Below are 20291 nucleotides of genomic sequence, written 5' to 3' on the forward strand. Positions count from 1 at the left end.
TTACTGCTCTGTACATGTTACATTTAGACTTTTTCTATGATAAACTAATGTATTGATTAAAAAATACCACTGAATGTGCCTTTTCTCATAAGGAAATAATATTTTGATTCTCTTTAATGGAGAATTTAAAAATTGCATGTTCATTTTATTGAAAAAATTAAAATGTATTTTTAGCCAGCAAAAACTTCCAAAATGATTCCTTTTAACAAATTGTTGCTTTTAGTGTAGTTGATGTAGCTGAACATTTTCACACAATTTTCTTTGGAGTAACAGACATATTTCCCAAGCTATTTACTATTTTTCCAAGTCATTTAAATTTTATCATATATAGTCATGCATTCCTTGGTGAGGGGGATGCAGTTTGAGAAGTGCCTCACTAAGCAGTTCACCATTATGTGAACATCACAGAGCATATTTTCCCACACCTGTATGATACAGGTCATTCACGAGTTGTAGCCTTGATGTAATTAAGAAAATGGTAAACAGAAGCTATGTCAGGCTGTTGCTGGCATCAAAGAAGAGTTTAACAGTAAATTTTTATAAGTAGGAATATACGCTAAAGATTGAAGAGTGTAGTGTAGCAAATACATGAGCCAGTAATAGCCATTTATTACCAAGTACAGTGGACTGAACCTAATCGCATGAGCTTCTTTTTATTCTGCTGTCAGTGAGGTAGGTTTATTCACACCAGCATCACCACAGACATGTGAGTAATGTGTTGAACTACAACTTGGTGATGGCTACAGTGTCACTGGGTGACAGGAAGTTTTCAGCTCTATTCTAATCTTAATGGCACTGGTGTCTCACAGGAGGCCCATCATTGCCTAAGACATTGTTAGGCATAGACTGTACTCTAATAGTAAGTGACAAGATGTTACCACTCTCAATAAAGAGATAAGCTAAGACGTGGCACTATAATGTAAGCTCCCAAATTCAGTGACCTTGACTGTGCTGTGCTCTCTTTCCTTGAGAAACATGAAACTTGAGACAGAATGAGACATTTTGAAATTCCTTTTTTCTTCTTGTCTAGAACTAAAACAGTGCTATCAAATGATTTCAAAACCCACTTTTACCACATTTTGACAGTTTGGGAATTATATTTGAGGCATTACTGTGATAGCAAAGTAGATCCAAAATTGTCATATAAATTATATTGTGATGAATTTATGCTTATTACTTGTCATCAAAATTTTTTGTGTGTGGTATAAGGGAATGAATCCAGGGCCTTATACATTTAGGAAGGTTCTCTCCCCTGATCTACATTCCCAGCCTTTTTTTTTAAGTTTTGTATTGCATCTTTAAGTTCCATTTAGGAATCAGGTGCAAACAAGCACACTAAAAATCCTTTGTAAACTCCAAGGCTTTCGTTATGCATTTTGATGCGTGTTCATTTTTAAATTATGAAAAAAAAAACTTTTATTGAAAGTATGAGAACAGCAGCAAATGTGATAAAGAATGTTGTATTGAAACATATCCCCCTGTATTTACAGGGTGCTGTTTTCTGTCATTGGTACAGTACTGGCCATGGAGAATGACTTCTTGATAAACCAAATGGAAGAATATATGATCAGTCTTCATAACGTGAGCAAACAATGGGATCTTATGTTTGGTGCTGGATCACAAGTGTGTCCTTATTTGGTAAGAAAAACTCTGTCCCTTTGTTGAAGAACTACCATAAAGTTGTAGTTAGGATATATTTGAAAATTTAGATTTGTTCTCTTGAATGGAAAGAACTTCAGCAATTTAGTAGCTGAAGTACTTATTGAAATTATGTAACACTAATTCTCATTTTATTATCTTAGGATCAAAGTTTTAGTGGAATTTTTCAGTTTAACTAGCACTGAATCTTAACCTTTGATTTTTAATTGGCATGGTATTTTTATTGAGGGGGTATAAATTGTCTTTAAAACTTTCTATTCTTATTCCCTCTCATTTCCTCTGACATGTATCAGTAAGTGACTTTTTGAAGGAAAGGGTTGCATTTGTGAGAGTTACTGACTGTCTGAGTTTGAGGAGAGACAAAGATCTTTTTGAAGTGAGAATGCTGGTCTTATTTAATTAGACCATTAAATAAGTGTTCTCCAAGTTCCTCACCTGATTCACATCTAGGATTAGACCTTGCTCTGTTCCTTAGCAAAATTTCAAGTTTAGTGTATGTCATGAATTTTTAGGATGAATGTTGGCTGGCCAAAATGAGTATTTATTTACAAATACCAAAAGATATTAATAGATAATTTATTGGGTAGTCTAATTCAATTTGAGCATAAACATTATTTTTTGAAACAGAAGCATTTGAGTATAATGCATAAATCTTATGTTTATAGTCTGATTGGTTATAACAAATATAGATGCCAATATCCCAATCAAAATTAGAACACTCCTATCACTCTGAAAAGTTCAGTCTCCCCTGTTTCTGGATCATTTCTTGTCTCTCCAAAGACACCTCCTATTTTGATTTCTATCTCTATAGATTAGTTTTCCTGTTCTTAATCTTGGTGTAAGTAGAAACAATGTGCACTTTCAGGGGAGGGTGGATCAGGCTTCATTTGTTCAACACAATGTTTTGAACTTCATCTGCATTACTGTGTCCATCAGCACTTGTTCCTTTATACAGAAGTAAAATTCAGCTTTCCAAATGCACATAATTTACTTACTCTCTTGTCTATGGGCATTTGGATCCTTTCTGGCATGGGTCTGTTATGTATAAAGCTTCTACGACATCTGTGCAAGTCTCCTTGTAGACATGTTTGCATTTCCCTTCGGGTAGACTTGCTGGGTCATAGAATATCCATATTGTTTAACTTCATAAAATGTGCCAAACAATCTTTCAAAGTATGTGCAACACTTTACTTTCCAGTGTAGAAATTTTCAGTTACTCTGCATTCCTTTCCATATTTCAAGTGCTGATTATCTTTTTAAAAACTTTTTAACCATTCTAATAAGCACAAAATGAAACCTCACTGTGGTTTTAATTGTATTTCCCTGATTATTATCTATCTTGAGCACCATTTTATTTGCTTACTAGCCATCTGAATATTCCCTCTATGAGTTGGGAAGGTGGGCATGGTTGGGATTCTAGGTCAAAGTGATGAGATAGTGAGATGTGTTTTAAAGCCAGTGAAAATTAAAAACAGGTGGCATTTAGGGTAGCAACATGTAGGACATGATAGATATATATTCCCTTTATTTATCAATAGAAAATAATAAGCCCTATATGTTATCTGTATTCAGTATTAAATGAAACTCTTATTGGTGGGACATTATAAATAAATCAGTTTTGCCTTAACACTTTCCTCTAGTCCCTTTATTTTGTGACTCTTACAAGCGAGTCTGTGTTACTTTAAGTAGTAAATCAATTTGTGTGAAGCCATTGTGAACCCAACTGAATATGAGTTAATTGTACTTCATGATGAATAGTATAACCTATCTTTTTCATGCTGTATTATCTCATTATACATAATTATGTGTGTATGTGTATGTTTACATATGTATGAATCTATAGATATTTATAGATGTAGGTATCTATAGCTAGCTATCTAGATATACATATAGATATAGATAGAAAAATCTATAGCTCTCTCTCTCTCTATATATATATATATATTTCATATATATATATATGAATGAGAACATGAGGATTATTTTAATTGTTTCTGGGAGATTTCCACAAAATGCACTTGTACATAGTACTTTCTATTCTGAGACTTTGTTTTTGTTCACTTCTAACAGCCTTATGCTATTAGGTAATTTGTTCTAATGGAAGGCACAAAGCATTTTTTTCCCCAGTTGATAAAATTAAGAATAGGATTATTTCATTCAACAAAGATTTTTCAAGGGTGTACTATATCAGGCACTGTTCTCGGTGCTAAAGATATATGAAGAAATAAAACAGATGATATCCCTTGTTTCCCAGATTTTACATCCTAGGGACAAATTAGGAATATTGTGAATAATTAATACATAATAGTTCCATAGACAGTAAAAATGGAACAGGAAGAAGATGGAAGGATTGCAATTTAAAATATAGTGTTCAAGATAGACCTTGCATGAAGTTGCCAAATGAACTCTCTTAAAGAAGGTAAGGGAATTAGCTCTGAGGATATCTTGGGTCATCGAGTTTCAGACAAAGGGAACAGCTGAACTGCTAAGTCTAGAGAAACCTGGAATGTTCAGGACAGAGCATACAGCACCTCACAATTGAAGTAGACTGAAGAGAGAGAAACTTGCAGAAACTAGCTGGGGAAATATTATGTAGAGCCTTGAAGACACTGTAAGTACTTAGTGTTTACATAAAGTGAAATAATTGAAAGATTTGAGGAGAATCATCATTGGATTTGACTTAATTCAAAAACTTGTCTTGAAAAGGATCATTCTTGCAACCATGTTGAGGCTAAACTGTAGAGCAGAGGAGTGGAAACAGGGTATCTACTGGAGGGACAGAGGTGAGAGACACTGGTGGCTCAAGCCAGAGTGGGAGCAGTGAAGATGAGGAAAGGTCAGTTGTTGATGTAGTTTAGAAAGAACCCAAGCATTTTGCTAATGTGGACAATTTAATGAGGAAGAAGAGGCAGTATGACTGTACGTTTTTCACCTACAATGAACAATTTAGATCAATTAAGGAGAAGCAGGTTTTGCTGGGGAGGGGCAGGATTTTGATTTCCAGTGTTCTTTTGAAATGCTTCTTAGACAATCAGTTAAAGATGAGTAAGCTGCTATATGTACAAATATGGAGTTTAGGAGAGAAATCTGGACTGGGAGTGATTGTAGAAAAGAGTAAAGGGTATGAGTCTGGAGATGTTCCAATATTAAGAGATCACAAAGACAAATTAAAAGTAGCAGAAGATACTTGGGAGGGATTCATCATTTAGGAAGGAAGAAAACCAAGCATGTTCCAGGATTAAGAATGGTCCTAGAAACCAAGAGGAAAGGAAGTATATCAAATAGGAAGAGTGATTAACTGTGTCACATACTGCTGATAAATCATGAAAGACAGAGAATGAAAACTGACCACTGGTTTATAGCAGTGCAGAGGTATCCATGACCCACACATGAGCAGGTTCATGTGGAAATGGGACATGAAAGCCCGACTCGGGTGAGGTTATGAGAAAATAGGCAGAGTACTTTAGACAGTAATAGACTGGAGAAAAGTATGGAGCTGGTGAGGGAAGTGAGAGCTAAGAAAGATTTTGTTGTCGCCATTGTTTTTGAGTGTGTTTGTACATTATTGGAAATGATCTAATGAAGTACTTCTCAAACTATCTGTAGTAAAAGATCAGACTTTTTTTCAAAATTTCTGGTTACTTATATACTGATACCTTTATACAAAATAAAAATGATTGACTAGAAAAATAAAATGAAAAAGAGACATTAGAAATGCATGTCAAAATTTTCTGTGGAAAACAATATGACCTTTCCTCAAGAAACTAGAAATAGAGTCATTATAGGATCCATTTGTGGGACTAAATTCCAAAGAATTGAAAGCAGGATCTTGAAGAGATGTTTGTATACTTATGTTCATAGTGGTATTATTAACAATAACCAAAAGGTGGAAGCACCCCAAGTGTCCATGGATGGAGAGAGGGATAAATAAAATGATATATACATATGGTATTTGTAATAATATTGGGAGGAGGGGCCTTGCACAAATGAAAACTTGAACAAATGAAAATGATATGGAAACTTACAAAGGAATGATACTCTATTGTAGTTTTCCTTAAAAAGGAAAAGACTTCTGACACATGGAACAATATAGTTCTTGGCAACATTATGCCAATTGAAATGAGCCTGTCACAGAAAGCCAAATACTATGTGATTCTAATTATATGAGGTGTCCAAAAGAGTCAAATTCGGCATGATTTTTTCCTTTTTCACTGTCATTTTTACTTGTGATTATATGAAGGCAGTAATTCAGTTTTCATTTGTGTCCTCTTTCTTGTCATTTTGATTCATTGTTGTTTTTGGTACCAGGGATTGAATCCAGGGTTGCTTAATCACTGAGCCACATCCCTAGCCCTTTTTATTTTTAATTATTTAAAAATTTTTTGGTACCAGGACTTGAACCCAGGAGTGAGAACCACTGAGTCACATCCCCAGCCCTTTATATTTTTTATTTTGAGACAAGGCCTCACTAAGTTGCTGAGGGTCTCACTATGTTTCTGTGGCTGGATTTGAACTTTGGATCCTTCTGCCTCAGACTCCAGAGCTGCTGGGATCACAGGAATGTGCTACCAGGCTAAGTATATTTTATTTTGAGACAGTCTTGCTAAATTGCTAAGGGCCTTGCTAAGTTGCTGATGCTGGTCTTGAGTTTACAATCTTCCTGCCTCAGCCTCCCAAATCACTGGGATTATAGGCATGTCCCACTGTGTCTGGCTCTCTTGACATTTTGATTACTTCTACAAAGACATTATTTGAGTACTAGTCGTATTAGAATTGTTTCTTTCCAAGGATGTTATCTTCGCCTTCATCTTTTTTCATGGCTTTATAATGTGATTAAATTCTTATTTTATTGAATATATAAGCTTACATTGTTCTCTATTATAAATCAATTATGAAGAATTTCTCTTCATCATCTTATTATTTCCTAGGTTGAATTTTTATCTTTTGCATAGTGTCTTTCACAGTTGTTATTCTTTTGTTTTTGCCATTGTCTTTACATATTGCTATTCAACTACTCTTTTGTTCTGTCTGTATATCATAATTGCTCAGGTAAGGTATGGTGATTTTTTTCAAGTTCTTTTTTCAGCATATGAGAATACTTTATTTTTCTCTTAGAACTGTGATTTAAGGGCTAGGTATTTAATATTCTAGTCATGTTTCTTTAACATTAGGAATTCATTAGAGAAAGAAATGTTGCTCATCTGAGTGTGCAACATTTTTTTAAAAAATATATATTATTTTAGTTGTAAATGAACACAATGCCTTTATTTGTTTTTATGTGGTGATGAGGATTGAACCCAGTGCCTCACACATGCTAGGCAAGTGCTCTTTTAGTGAGCTTCAGCCCCAGCCCATGAGTGTGTACAATATTTTTAAAGAACTTGGGCTACCAGAAGTGGCACATACCTGTAATCCCAATGACTCAGGAGGTTGAAGCAGGAGGATCCAAAGTTCAAGACCAGGCTGGACAACTTAGGAAGATCCTGTCTGAAAATTTAAAAATTCAAAGGGATGGAAATGTAGCTTAGAGGTAGAGAGTACCTCTGGGTTCAATTCCTAGTATGAAAAAAATAAAATAAACAAAATCTTGGACTCTATCTTCTAAGATTTTGTTAAATATTCTAAATTAGGGGGTCACGCTTCACATGGAGGTTACTTGTATTCTTCAGGTTGTTTGCCCAACTTACTATATAATCCTGGAGACTTTATTTTGTCAAAGATAATTGGTCTGTTTTGTTGCTCATTTTCCTCCCTTCCTTCCTTTCCTTTCTTTTTTTTTAATTCTTCTATCCCTTGCTCAGAAGAGTAGGGAAGATAAAGATGCCCTTCAGTTTTCTTCTCTCCAGATTTGGTATTAGTGAGAATTTTCAGGGTTTTATTCCTTTAGCACTGCAGTTGATGGGGCAGGCAGTTGAGGGTACTGCTGGATCATTCCAATATACCCCAAATCATCTTATTGTTTTTCTTTCCTTCCTTACTGAACAGCTGTTTCCTGAAGCTCCTAGGCTCTTATGCCTTTGCATATGCTATTTCCTCTCCATAAAATGGAAAAAGGTTGTTGACTTGGTCAATTCTCACTCGTCCTTCAAGGACTCAGCTCTTTTATTATCACGCTGCCCATGAAGTCTTTTCTGGTTATCTCTTCCCACTGCCCAGATGAAGGGAGGGGCTCCAATGCTGTGCTCCTTATGTACCTTATATGTTCCACTCCTAAAGTTAATGGCATTTTCATGTTACTTTTCTGTCTGCCCTCAAGTTCTTTACTATTATAAATTCTCTAAGGCAAGAAAGAGTGTCTCATTTATCTCTGTAACTTGAAGGCCTCGCTTAGTACCTGACTTAGAGTAGGGGAAAAAGAAGGAAGCTAAGGTTTACTGAGAGACCATAATGTGCTAACGCTATTCTAGATGCTTTATGCATATTTTTTGGCAAAATAATTTTATTTCCTAACACATGGTAAACATATATATCCAATGCGTTCCTCCTGCATATCTATCCACAAATGACTTCCAAACCACAACTGTTTTCACATGTACTGAAGTTATCTTAGTTGAAATATGAAAAATGCTTTTGGACAGATAACATTCTGGATTGGTCATAGAAGAATTTGCTTTAGTTAGATGAATTCTGTAACTTCAAAAAGCTTTAAAAAGCTACTACTTTTGCATCTAATACTTCCACATGAATAGGATGCAGCAGCTTGTATTCCAGAGAAAATCCTATCAGTTTTTCTGATGATGGAATCACTTATCCACATCTGTTGATTTTGTACAGGCAGATTCATATGCTGGTGGCAAAGCATCCATAATGGCTTTGGCAGCATCAGGATCACACTTGAAGGGGCTCTCAGAAACTGTTGTATTTACACAAATGATTCCTTTTCCATCATTTTCTTAGTCACTAGTGCTTTCCAGTAGTCACAAGTACTTTTAATAATATCAATTACAAAGTCCTTATCTTTAAATTCAGCATTGAAAGCAAATTCATTAAATTTGTTTTCCATCAGGAACCTTATACCTTCTAAACCAGTCCACAGTAGCTACTGGGTAGCTAGGTTTCAGCCATTTGACATCATTAATATCATTATAATTTGCTGCATCAGGACCATCTACATTAATGGCAATGACATTCTGATCAGTTTCTCCTTTGTCAATCATAACCAGTAGGCCCACAATATTCACCCTGATTATTTCAGTTCTTGTACATACCTTGCTTCCAGTTTCACAAACATCAATTGGGTTATTGTCACCACAACAGCCAGTATGTTTATCACTGTGTCCTGGGTCTTCCCAAGTCTGAGGGATGGCACCATAGTTCCAGATACACCCCTTGTAAGGGAACAAATTTACAACATAAGGGAATTTCCCTTTTTTCACATCTTGCTTAATTGGGCTCAAAGCATCCTTTGTAGCAATGACCATTTTTGCATTAGAGTGGAACTTCAACTACCAGGTGAAGGACATTCTTATTTGCATACATTGGAATATCATGAAATGGAGATATATATTATGCTTTTTCATTTTTGAGAAAGACTCTGTACTCAAGGATGAAGAATGTGGAGTGCTCCTAGCTGCTGAAGCCGCTCAGGGGGCCAGAGACCAGTCAACGCCACACCACACAGCCTACTTTATGTATTTTTACACCTTATCTCATCTAACTTTACAGCTACCCTGGAAGTAGGTAACATTATTCCCACTTAACAGATGAGAGGAACTTAAACTGAAAAGTTAAATAAGTTTTCTAAGGTTATGGTCTTGGTTAATTTTACAGTTAGGATCTGTTTTCAGTCCTGATTCACAAGCTTAACATTATACTCATTAAGTACTTGTGCACTGAATGTTTAGGTCCATTCTGGACAAACTTGCCTTCAATAAGTAATTTTACCACAGATTTGCTTATAGATAACTTTTTTATTTTTTCTTTTAAGAAATGGGATTTGAGCAATATAAAATGGTGGTACAAGTAGTGATTGGCGAACAAAGAGGTGAAGGAGTACTGTGAATAGTTGGTTTTTTCCTTCTTGTTTTATTCATCTGTTTCTTATGAGGTATTCTTCCTCTTGAAAATTCAGTAAAATTGTGTCCTTGCAAAAATGAGGAGAAAGGATAGTGTAACAAAATGCAGCTGTGAACTGAAGAGGTCTTGGAACTAAGGTACAGTCTAGATGAGTTGCAAGGGGTAATTCCTTCTTTGAAGTGTATATAGGCTAGATTATGTGTACATGCTTCCATAGACAATATAGGATTATGGACATATGTTTCCTACCATATTCCTCATTGCCTAGCTTTTGATATTTTTACTTTCATAAATTATTTCATAAATTATTATTTTTACTTTCATAAAATTGAGACCTCCTTATTAGCAAATCTACTAGCCTTTCATAGCACTTGTTCTTGGCCTTTGCTTCTGTTTCTTAAGTCATTCCTCTTTTTTTTTTTTTTTTTTTTTTTTTTTGCCCCGATGTCAGTTTTCTAATTTGTTTTTCTTTCTTTCTTTTCTTTTTTTTCTTTTTTTTTTTTTTTTTTGGTGCTGGGGATCAAACCCAGGGCCTTTCTAACTTGTTTTTCTGACTGCTTATCTTCCTTTCTTCACTGGCTCCTTTCTCCCTTATATCCCAGTTGTGAGCTTTCTACAAGGTTCAGTTCTTGGCCTTCTGTTCTTCTTGGTACTTTTACAGGAGCTCATTCATTCTCATGATCTCATTTCCATATTATTGATTCCAAAATCTGTTACCTGTATTTTCCTATGCCTAAGTGTTAATCTTCTATCTTCCTTTAAAAATAGTGCCTAATACATGATTTTATAAGAAAGTACATTATTACATATTGTGTAAGAAGTATTGAATTAAATGAATTAAAAATATCTTGTAGATATTATCACTGAGAATTTTCACCATAGAATATTATATCTGGAAGGTACTATAATTATTTTCTAGTGTCCTTATTTTATGGATGCCACTTCAGAATAGTTTGCCCAAAAATATGTATCTGGCTGGTGTTAGTGTTACTAATAGAGCCCAATCTTCTGACTCCTTCCCTTGACTGGGTAGGACACATATACACAAAATAAAGAAATAAAGTGGCTGGGGATATAACTCAAGTACTAGAATGCCACTAGGATCAATTGCCATTACCCAGTGCGGGAGGGGGAAAATAAAGCCTCACTTGGTGACATGTTCCCAGCTACTTGGGAGGATAAGGCAGGAGTACTTGAGCCTAGGAGTTTGGGGCAGCTTGGGCTATATAACAAGACCCTTTTTCTTAAAAACAAACAAATCCCACCATCATGTATTTCTATAATACACCAATAAAAATATGGAAAAAAAAGAGAAAAAATGTATGTGACATACTAGATGGAGCAGCTGGTGAAACTTCAAAAAAGAAAAACACTTTCAAAACTAAACAGAATAATATGGAATATATCTATATCTTCCTCCGTAAGCTTGAGTTCAGAACTAGTTGAATGGCCTTGGACACTACTTAATTTCTCTGATCCTCACCTTCTACATATTTATTAAATGGGTATAATAGTACCCACCTTGTAGGACTGAGTTAATACATGGAAAGTACTAGGACTAGTGACTGTACCGACTGTCACAAAGTAAGAACTCAGTAAATGTTAATGATGATGAATCATATTCGTACATTTCATAAAAATGTAAAACATTTTTAATTACCTTTTTATATAACATCAAATTGTGAATACCTTTTCATGATTTTGAGTGTATTCTTTTTGCAGAACATCTCTTTAATTACTACATAGAATTTTTAAATTTTTTTTAATATATATAATTTTAATTGTTGATGGACCTTTAATTTTTATTTATTTATATATGGTGCTAAGGATCGAACCCAGGGTGTAACACATGCCAGGCAAGTGCTATTCCACTGAACCATAACCCCAGCTCTACATAGAATTTCATTGTCAGGGAATATCATAATTTCATTTACCAATCCAATCCTGATGTACATTTGTTTCCATTTTTTAATTGATTTTTTAATTTTTTAATTTTTGGGGGGATATCAAGGACTGAACTCAGGGGCATTCAACCACTGAGCCACATCCCCAGTTCTATTTTGTACTTAGAGACAGGGCCTCATTGAGTTGCTTAGTACCTCACTTTTGCTGAGACTACCTTTGAATTTGTGATTCTCCTGCCTCAGCCTCGCAAGCCACTGGGATTACAGTCATGCACTATTGTATTTTATTTTGACTAACATTTTTTCTTACCTAAGAATTTGTGGGCCAATTTGAGAATTTAGAGGAAGCATAGCATTCTGTAGATACTACTGGATTTAGTTAGAAGACTGAATGCTATTTCAGTTTGCCCCTTTCTCTTATGGAACTTTATAAAATGATCAGACTGGACTAAATAATGTGTCTGGCCCTTCACAGACCTCCTTCTCCCCTATTGTGCAAGAATTAAGCCCATTCAAAGTCACATGCAAGTATTTTAGCTGAAGTAATCTGTAAAAGAGTCCCACCCAGAGTACCAAGGACTTCAAGATATCAACCCCTGCAATTGTCAGGCAGTCAGTTGGGTCTGAGCCTTCTCAAGCCCCTGGCCTGGTCACTTGTAAACTGCAAGCAGCCTTGCCTATGAATCCTGTCTCTTCAAGTTATCCAGCGTACTCTGCTGTACAAATATGATTTTCTGTGTGCTAACTTGTGAAAAGGGCTTGACCGCACTGATTCAAAAGAATGTATGAAGGGCTGGGGATGTAAGCTTAGTGGTAGAATTCTTGTCTAGCATGTGTGAGGCCCTGGGTTCGATCCTCACCACAATATGAAGGAAAGCTTTTGCTTATGCAGATAGGAATAGTTCAGATCCTTGTTACAGTGTTGGTGATATTTTGTTCTTTGATTTTTTAGCATGACTGCTTGATATTTCTGGGATGCTGCACTCACAACTACACTTACAATGTTTTCATGAACATAAGTCTATTTGGAAACCTCTTTTCCTTTCCAAGATCAGGTGGGCATTCCAAAGCAAATTAATTACATTCATTAGAATCAGAGAACACTTTAATTTTAGACATTTGTCTCAAACATCTTTTAAATGAGATGATTTTACTGTTAAGTTTGTGTTAGTAAAGTAGAAACCTAGTAAGCTGCTTACAGGCAAGGAGACTTGTATGTATACAGCTCAGTGAGAGTGCTTGTGTAGTATGTGTGATGCCCTGGATTCAGTCCTCAATGTAGGGGAAATAAAAGAGAGTGAGAGAGGTAAAAATTATTTTATTATTTTTAGCTACTTGTCTTATGCATCCCTGTGTTCTAAAACGCAATTCTGGCAATCCTTAGTAAAGTAATAAATTGATAACTAAAGATTTTAATTACATATTTGTTTATTTGAACAAGTCACACTTTGCTAAGCTAAAAAGAAATTCGAATGGAGGGGATTCTACAAGCAAAGGTGATTTTTCTTTGACTTACAAAATTGGTTTATTTTAAAACCATTTTTAAAACAGTAAAAATGAGGAAGAATTTTAAAAAAGAGGTTTCTTTAAACATTGGTGAGTTATTGGCACAAATGTTTTATATAGTTTAATTATATACTATTATTTTTCACTTGCTTCCACACATGATTCAATCCTCTGATACTCCCAGGTTGTGAATTAGGACAGTCAGAGTTAAAGTAGAACAGAAACTGTACTGAATAAATTAGGAATGAGGAGTTCTATTTCCAACTGTCACTTTCCCATTGTATAACTTTAGGTAAGTCATTGGATTTTTCTGAGACTATATTTAGACTATTAAGAAGTAGGTTTTCCCAAAGACTGGCTGTGACTGCCTAAGAATAATTTGGGAACTAGTTTAAAATACAGATGCCAGGGCCTTACTCAGGTAGATTCTGATCAAATAAGCCAGAGTTTGGATCAGTGAATCTGAATTTTTTTTAAATTTATTTTTATTGTAAACAAATGGGAGACAGGTTGTTTCTGTTTGTACATGGAGTAACAGCACACTATTTGCATGTTCATACATTTACATAGAGTAATGATGTTTGATTAATTCCATTATTTTTTCCTTCCCCCGCCCCTCCCACCTCTCTTTTTCCTCTATACAGTCCCTCCTTCTTCCATTCCTGCCTCCCTCCCACCCCCCATTATGTGTCATCATCCGCTTATCAGTGAGATCATTCGCCTTTTGGATTTTTGAGATTGGCTTATCTCACTTAACATGATATTCTCCAATTTCATCCATTTTCCTGCAAATGCCATAATTTTATTATTCTTTATAGCTGAGTAATATTCCATTGTATATATATATATATATATATACCATAGTTTCTTTATCCATTCATCAATTGAAGGGCTTCTAGGCTGGTTCCACAGTCTGGCTATTGTGAATTGAGCAGCTATGAACATTGATGTGGCTGTATCTCTGTAGTGTGCTGATTTTAAGTCCGTTAGGTATAGGCCAAGGAGTGGGATAGCTGGGTCTAATGGTAGGTCAATTCCAAGTTTTCTAAGGAATCTCCACACTGCTTTCCAGAGTGGCTGCACTAATTTGCAGCCCCACCAGCAATGTATGAGTGTACCTTTTTCCCCTCATCCTCCCCAACACCTATTGTTGCTTGAATTCTTGATAATCACCATTCTAATTGGGGTAAGATGGAATCTTAGTGTAGTTTTGATTTTCATTTCTCTTATTACTAAAGATGGTGAACATTTTTTCATATGTTTGTTGATTGCTTGTAGATCTTCTTCTGTGAAGTGTCTGTTCATATCCTTAGCCCATTTGTTGATTGGGTTATTTGTATTCTTGGTGTAGATTTTATGAGTTCTTTATATATTCTGGAAATTAGTGTTCTATCTGAAGTATGGTTGGCAAAGATATTATCCCACTCTGTAGGCTCTCTCTTAGCATTGCTGATAGTTTCCTTTGCTGAGAGAAAGCTATTTAGTTTGAATCTATCCGAGTTATTGATTCTTGCTTTTATTTCTTGTGCTATGGGAGTCCTGTTAAGGAAGTCTGATCCTAAGCCAACAAGTTGAAGATTTGGACCTACTTTTTCTTCTATAAGATGCAGGGTCTCTGGTCTGATTTCAAGGTCCTTGATCCACTGTGAGTTGATTTTTGTGCAGGGTGAGAGATAGGGGTTTAGTTTCATTCTGTTGCAAATGGATTTCCAGTTTTCCCAGCACCATTTGTTGAAGAGGCTATCTTTTCTCCATTGCATATTTTTGGAATATGAAAAATATTAGAAAATTGTATTTATTTGGGTTTGGGCCCGTGTCCTCTATTCTGTACCATTGATCTACCTGTCTATTTTGGTGCCAATACCATGCCGTTTTTGTTACTATTGCTTTGTAGTATAGTTGAAGTTCTGGTATTGCGATACCCCCTGTTTCATTCTTCCTGCTAAGGATTACTTTAGCTATTCTGGGTTTTTTATTCTTCCAGATGAATTTCATGATTGCTTGCTCTATTTCTGTAAGGTATGTCATTGGGATTTTAATTGGAATTACATTGAATCTGTATAGCACTTTTGGTAGTATGGCCATTTTGACAATATTAATTCTGCCTATCAAAGAACATGGGGGATCTTTCCATCTTCTAAGGTCTTCCTTAATTTCTTTCTTCAATGTTTTGTAGTTTACATTGTAGAGATCTTTTACCTCTTTGGTTAGATTGTGAATCTGAATTTTTAAAAGAAATTTCTCACATGGTTCTGCTGACTGCCAGGTTTTTAGAAAAATGTCAGTCCATGAGGGAAAGGAAATTAAAACAAAACCAAAAACAGGTCTTCACCACAGATAGTACTGTTGTCGAACACAGCTTGAAAATATCCAAATGAATTTTGATTTTGTTGAATAACCAGGTACTTGAGTTTAAATTAATTTTCTCCCATCACTACCAGGCTGGAGGTGAATTTGGTACATCAGGCATTGCTAAGGCAGGAGGAACTCCTGTAACAAGTACCTAAAAAATGTTTTAACAAGTTGAACTAGACTTTGAAAGCATTTTGAGATTTAGAGTTAAAAGATGGACAAGTGAATTTTTATCAGTTAAGAAAAAACACCCAGAGACTATTTCCTTATCTAGAATTTATGATAAAGTGCTGATATCTTTTCTCTTGCTTTCTCTTTCCTACTCCCTTTCTCTCTCCTCCTCGCTTTTCCACGCTTTCTAGCATGTGCCTTTTCTCTTTCCTTTTTCATTTCCTCTCATTTTCTCTCTTACCCTGCAGGGAGACACTCTGTTTGCTTAATAAACTCCCTTATGTGATTTAAAAAAAAAAAGTGCTGTTGTTCTTATTATCAGTGATAGGTAACACATTTGCTCCAAGAACTTAAAAACATTTCATATATTATTTTACTTTGGTGAATAATTATTCATTTTCTAAAGTTCATTAGTTCATATTTAATTCATTCAGAAAATCTAATTCTTTACCTATCCTACCCTTTTAGTAAGCAATTTTGTACTTACACAGAGGCAAGAAACTTTATAGCTATACTTTAGAAAACTGAAAAACATTTTTTTTGGTACCAGGGATTAAACCTGGGGTGCTTAAACAGTGAGCTACATCCCCAGCCCTTTTTTTTTGTATTTTATTTAGAGACAGTATCTCATTGACATACTTAGCATCTCGCTTTTGCTGAGACTGGTTTTGAATTTGTGATCCTCCTGCCTCAGCCTCCTGAGTCACTGGGATTACAAGTATGTGCCACTGTACCTGGCTCTTTTTTTAATTGAAGGGAAAATTCAAGACTGAAAATTGACAGAGATCTGAGATGTGTTAATTTCAATTGCTTGTGCTGCCCTTATTTCCTTATTAGCCCTAACATTCTGAATTTCTGTGTTTTCTTATTTGTTTTTTTAGGACAGTTTACTCTGTGTTGCAGCAGCATTTGGGTGTTTCTACTATTGAATCTGTGAAAAAGTTGGGAAAAGTTATGACCAAGAAGAAATCTGACATTTTTTTATTCTGTTAAATATCTTGACAAAATAAAGACAAAAACTGAATCTGTTGTGTTTTAGGCTTATATTTTTAATATTTTGATTGTGTTAGACTGTTCTTATTGTATTTGGAAAGTGGTGAAAAAACCCATTTTTGTTATTCAAAGATAACCAATTGTAAATATTTTGGTATATTTTCTATCAGTTTTTAATTGCAGGGTTTTAAAAAACCACATATAAAATGTTGTACTCTGTTTTTTTAACTTCTCATAATGTCACAAGTAGTTTTTATGTCATTTTATTTTCATTATGATTTTCAGGAGCATATTTTAATGGCTACATTTATTCCAATGGCTATACTATTGTTTTTTGCCATTTCTGTAGTGAGCAACTCATTTCTAATTATTCACTACAATAAAAATACAGATTAATTTATTTGTGCACCAAGCTTTCCCTATATTTTGAATTGTTGTATTTCTCTCTCTCCCCCAGTGTTTTTGCTCATCTATTGACATTCTGATTTACACACCTAATTAGCTTAAACACATGCCCATTTTTCCAGGGTTTGTCCAGTGCTAATCTGAGAAATGTCAAACTCTCTTAAGGTTTTCTGAGATCCCTGAATTGGTTACTATTAAAAACTTTAGGTATTTGTTTTTGGGGATTGAACCCTGGGGAGCTTCACCACTGAGCTACATCCCCATTTTTATTTTTTCTTTTTTGAGTCAGGGCCTTGCTAAATTGCTGGGAGGGCCTTGAATTTGCAATCATCCTGTCAAAAGCCCTCCCGAGTCGCTAGGATTACAGTAGTGTACCACTGTGCCCAGCTAAACAATCTTTGTAGTGATGTTTCCCTTACAGGCCTTGGAGTCTTCTCCTGCTAGCTGTCCTTATTTGGGGTGCTTTAGTCTATCAGCCATGTTTAAATACCTACTTGAAATTAAAATGGAAGAGGGTCAATTTTAAATCCTTTTTCTCCATGAAGGCTGGAGCTTATTCACCCTTCTCAGTCACTTTAAAGTCAAGCATGTAGAAGAAAGAAAAAAAAACAGTAAATACCTTTAAAAGTTCCTTTACATCTTTTTCCCATAACATGGTGTATACACTTGCCTTGTATCTACAGAATCAAAAGGAACTTCCCTCACCCCTACTCTGCAAAAGTTCATTTTTGTAAAAGGAAAATGTTTCTCTTCACCATACCCCCTGCTGCGTGCTTTTCTCCTACCAGTGCCCTCCTTGCATTCATTCCACTGCAGCACGATGAGTTTTCATTTGGTTCCTAAGGGTGAATTTTTCAGTTGGTTCCATTTTTTGGTGAATCAACCTGGGACAAAAACAACAGGAAGAAAGGAAATGAGGATTTGTTAGCGAACAAGTTCTCCTTCCATCGCCAAGGTGGTAAAAGTCGTAGACTCGAGTGTCTGGGCCATCTGTATGTGAACGCTGGGGTGCCAGCGTCCCGCGCCGCGCTAGAAGCTGGGTCTACCAGTAGGAAGGACCACCAAGGGGTGGGGTGGACCAGCAAGGACCCGCGGAGTAGCGCTTCTTGACCGACTGCAGAAAGGGTTGCAGTGCACATCCATGTCCCCCAAGGAGGAGGCATCTTCACACATACTCGGTTCCGGATGGAAACTGACCCTTACTTGACCACTCTTATCTCCTTCCTTAGGTATTTCTGCAGGGTCACTTCACCCCCTGTGAAAGCGGAACTACTGTGTCAGTGGTCAGGGTTTCAGGGGGAAGTCTAATCGGATTGACAAGAGGAAGGGCAGTGGGCGGGACTTCTGGCCTGTTGTTCCGTCTGCTGCCTTCCGCGGGCGTCTTCCGGCAACCTTCTCGAATTCCCTGGTCTGACTCGGAACCAGGAAGAAACCCGACGGGATAGGCGCTGGGGGAGCGTGAGCTGCTGGTGAGAACCCACTGTGTGCATATGTTTGCGGTTCTGAAAGGATAAACTGTGGGGCCGGACTGTGAGGACACTGAGGAGTGGGTCAATAAGAGTGAAGAGTGTGAAGCAGGGGCTGCGAGGCCACTGTGACCGAGGGATAGTGACAGCGAGGGGACTGTGATTCAGTTGTAGCTCCTTATGAGGAGTCTGTTACCCAGGAGCAGTGAATGCGAAGGACTCTGACCTCGAGGAGCACCAGGGAGAGGCTGCAACGGGACCGTGACCGAGGAAGGGAGTATGAGGCACTGACTGCAAGGGAACTGTGACCACGGGGCAGTGACTCCCAAGGAGACTCTGATCGATGGATCCTGACTGATAGTGACTGACCGAAGGGAACATGGAGCAGCAACTGCGAGGGCACTCTGACCAAGGAGCAGTCACTTTGAGGGACTGACTTGGAGAAGAGGGTGAGACCAGTAATTGGGGATGGTACTGTAGTAGGATTGTGACAGGGTTGTGTTATAGCGTGTGATTGAGTGTCTGTAGCTAGCCAGAGGTCTTTAGTGGAAAGCACACTGGTCTGGGACTTATCAGGCAGACCTGAGTCTAATTTTATGAACAAACTTTTTGTGGTTAGGAAATTTACCTCACCACTGAGTTTGTTTCTTTTTAAGTGAATAGGAAGTTTAGACTTTCATTAATGTCTGCCAAACTATGAGTTCCATCCTAGTATTGGGGTGTGAAGTCATGTTAGTGGATGGCACCTGAATTTTTTTCAAAATGGAATCAGATAGAAATTTTAAGTGTATTTACATAGAAAGGGTATTATTTCATAAAATGTGTTTCACTTAAGTGTGTATGAGATTATGATGTAAAATATTTTCTACATCATAAAATGTGTGAAGTAAAGTGTAGTAAAAAGATTTTAGAAACGTGGATCAGGTTATTTCTAAGTTTTCTTTCAGACCCTAAAAGTATTAATTCTATAATTCTATGATTAGGGACTTGTTTGAAAGTACAGAGATGCAATTGGAAAACTGGGATCTGTGCTTGGGATACTGGCTTTATCTGATTGACTTATCTGGAGGTTTCCTGAATGTAACTGAAGTGACTAGTTATGACTAAAGGCTGAAATTTTGGGATTGTAGTTGAGAAAACCAGAAGGTATGTTGAAATAAGGGTAGTGACATTTATTGAAGCAGTGAATATTTAGAAGTTTTTGGTAGAAGAAACTGTTAGAAATAGACACTGAGGAAGGGGAAGTTTTGAGGGTAGGCAAGGCTTGGGAAGGGAACTGAAAATAGAGACAGAAAACATTCTGCTGAGAATAAAATGGAGGTTAGAAGTTATGACCTTCAGATCTTATTTGGTCTTAATATTTAATGATTCTGCAAGTACATAGAGTTGTTAGTAAAAAGATATTGATAATGGGATTTGGTGCAGTAATGGTAAACAAATGATGAACATTATGGGAAAGAAAGGTACACAAAAGCATGAACATTATGGGAAAGAAAGGTAGACAAAAGGTGGGTGGATCAGCAATGGTGACTAAAGTGCCACATGGGAGAGGCTTTAATGTATTTAACTATCCAACTTGGTGATTTATGTACTAGAGGCTTAGCCTAACATACTGGAATGATGCCACACTGTAGGTAATTCAAATGATGTTTCAGTTGCAGGTTTTTTCTTACTCATTCACCCCCTTTTTTTTCAAGTGTGCAATTAGATGGTTTTGTTTTCATTCCCTCTTAAGAGGGCTATTAGTGATGAAATTAACTGAGTGTCATTACACCCTCCTTTGTAGAAGGTGCTACTGATTTTGCCACCCAGCAGCTTA

The 20291-nt window shown here is 36.3% G+C and overlaps 1 pseudogene; it reads right to left on the reverse strand.

The window, feature by feature from the left end:
* Positions 1–8381: 8381 nt before the first annotated feature.
* LOC124973995 (inorganic pyrophosphatase-like) lies at positions 8382–16483 on the reverse strand (annotated as a pseudogene).
* Positions 16484–20291: the final 3808 nt, after the last annotated feature.

The sequence above is a fragment of the Sciurus carolinensis genome, unplaced genomic scaffold, assembly GCF_902686445.1.
Source record: "Sciurus carolinensis unplaced genomic scaffold, mSciCar1.2, whole genome shotgun sequence".
Taxonomy (NCBI): Eukaryota; Metazoa; Chordata; class Mammalia; order Rodentia; family Sciuridae; genus Sciurus; species Sciurus carolinensis.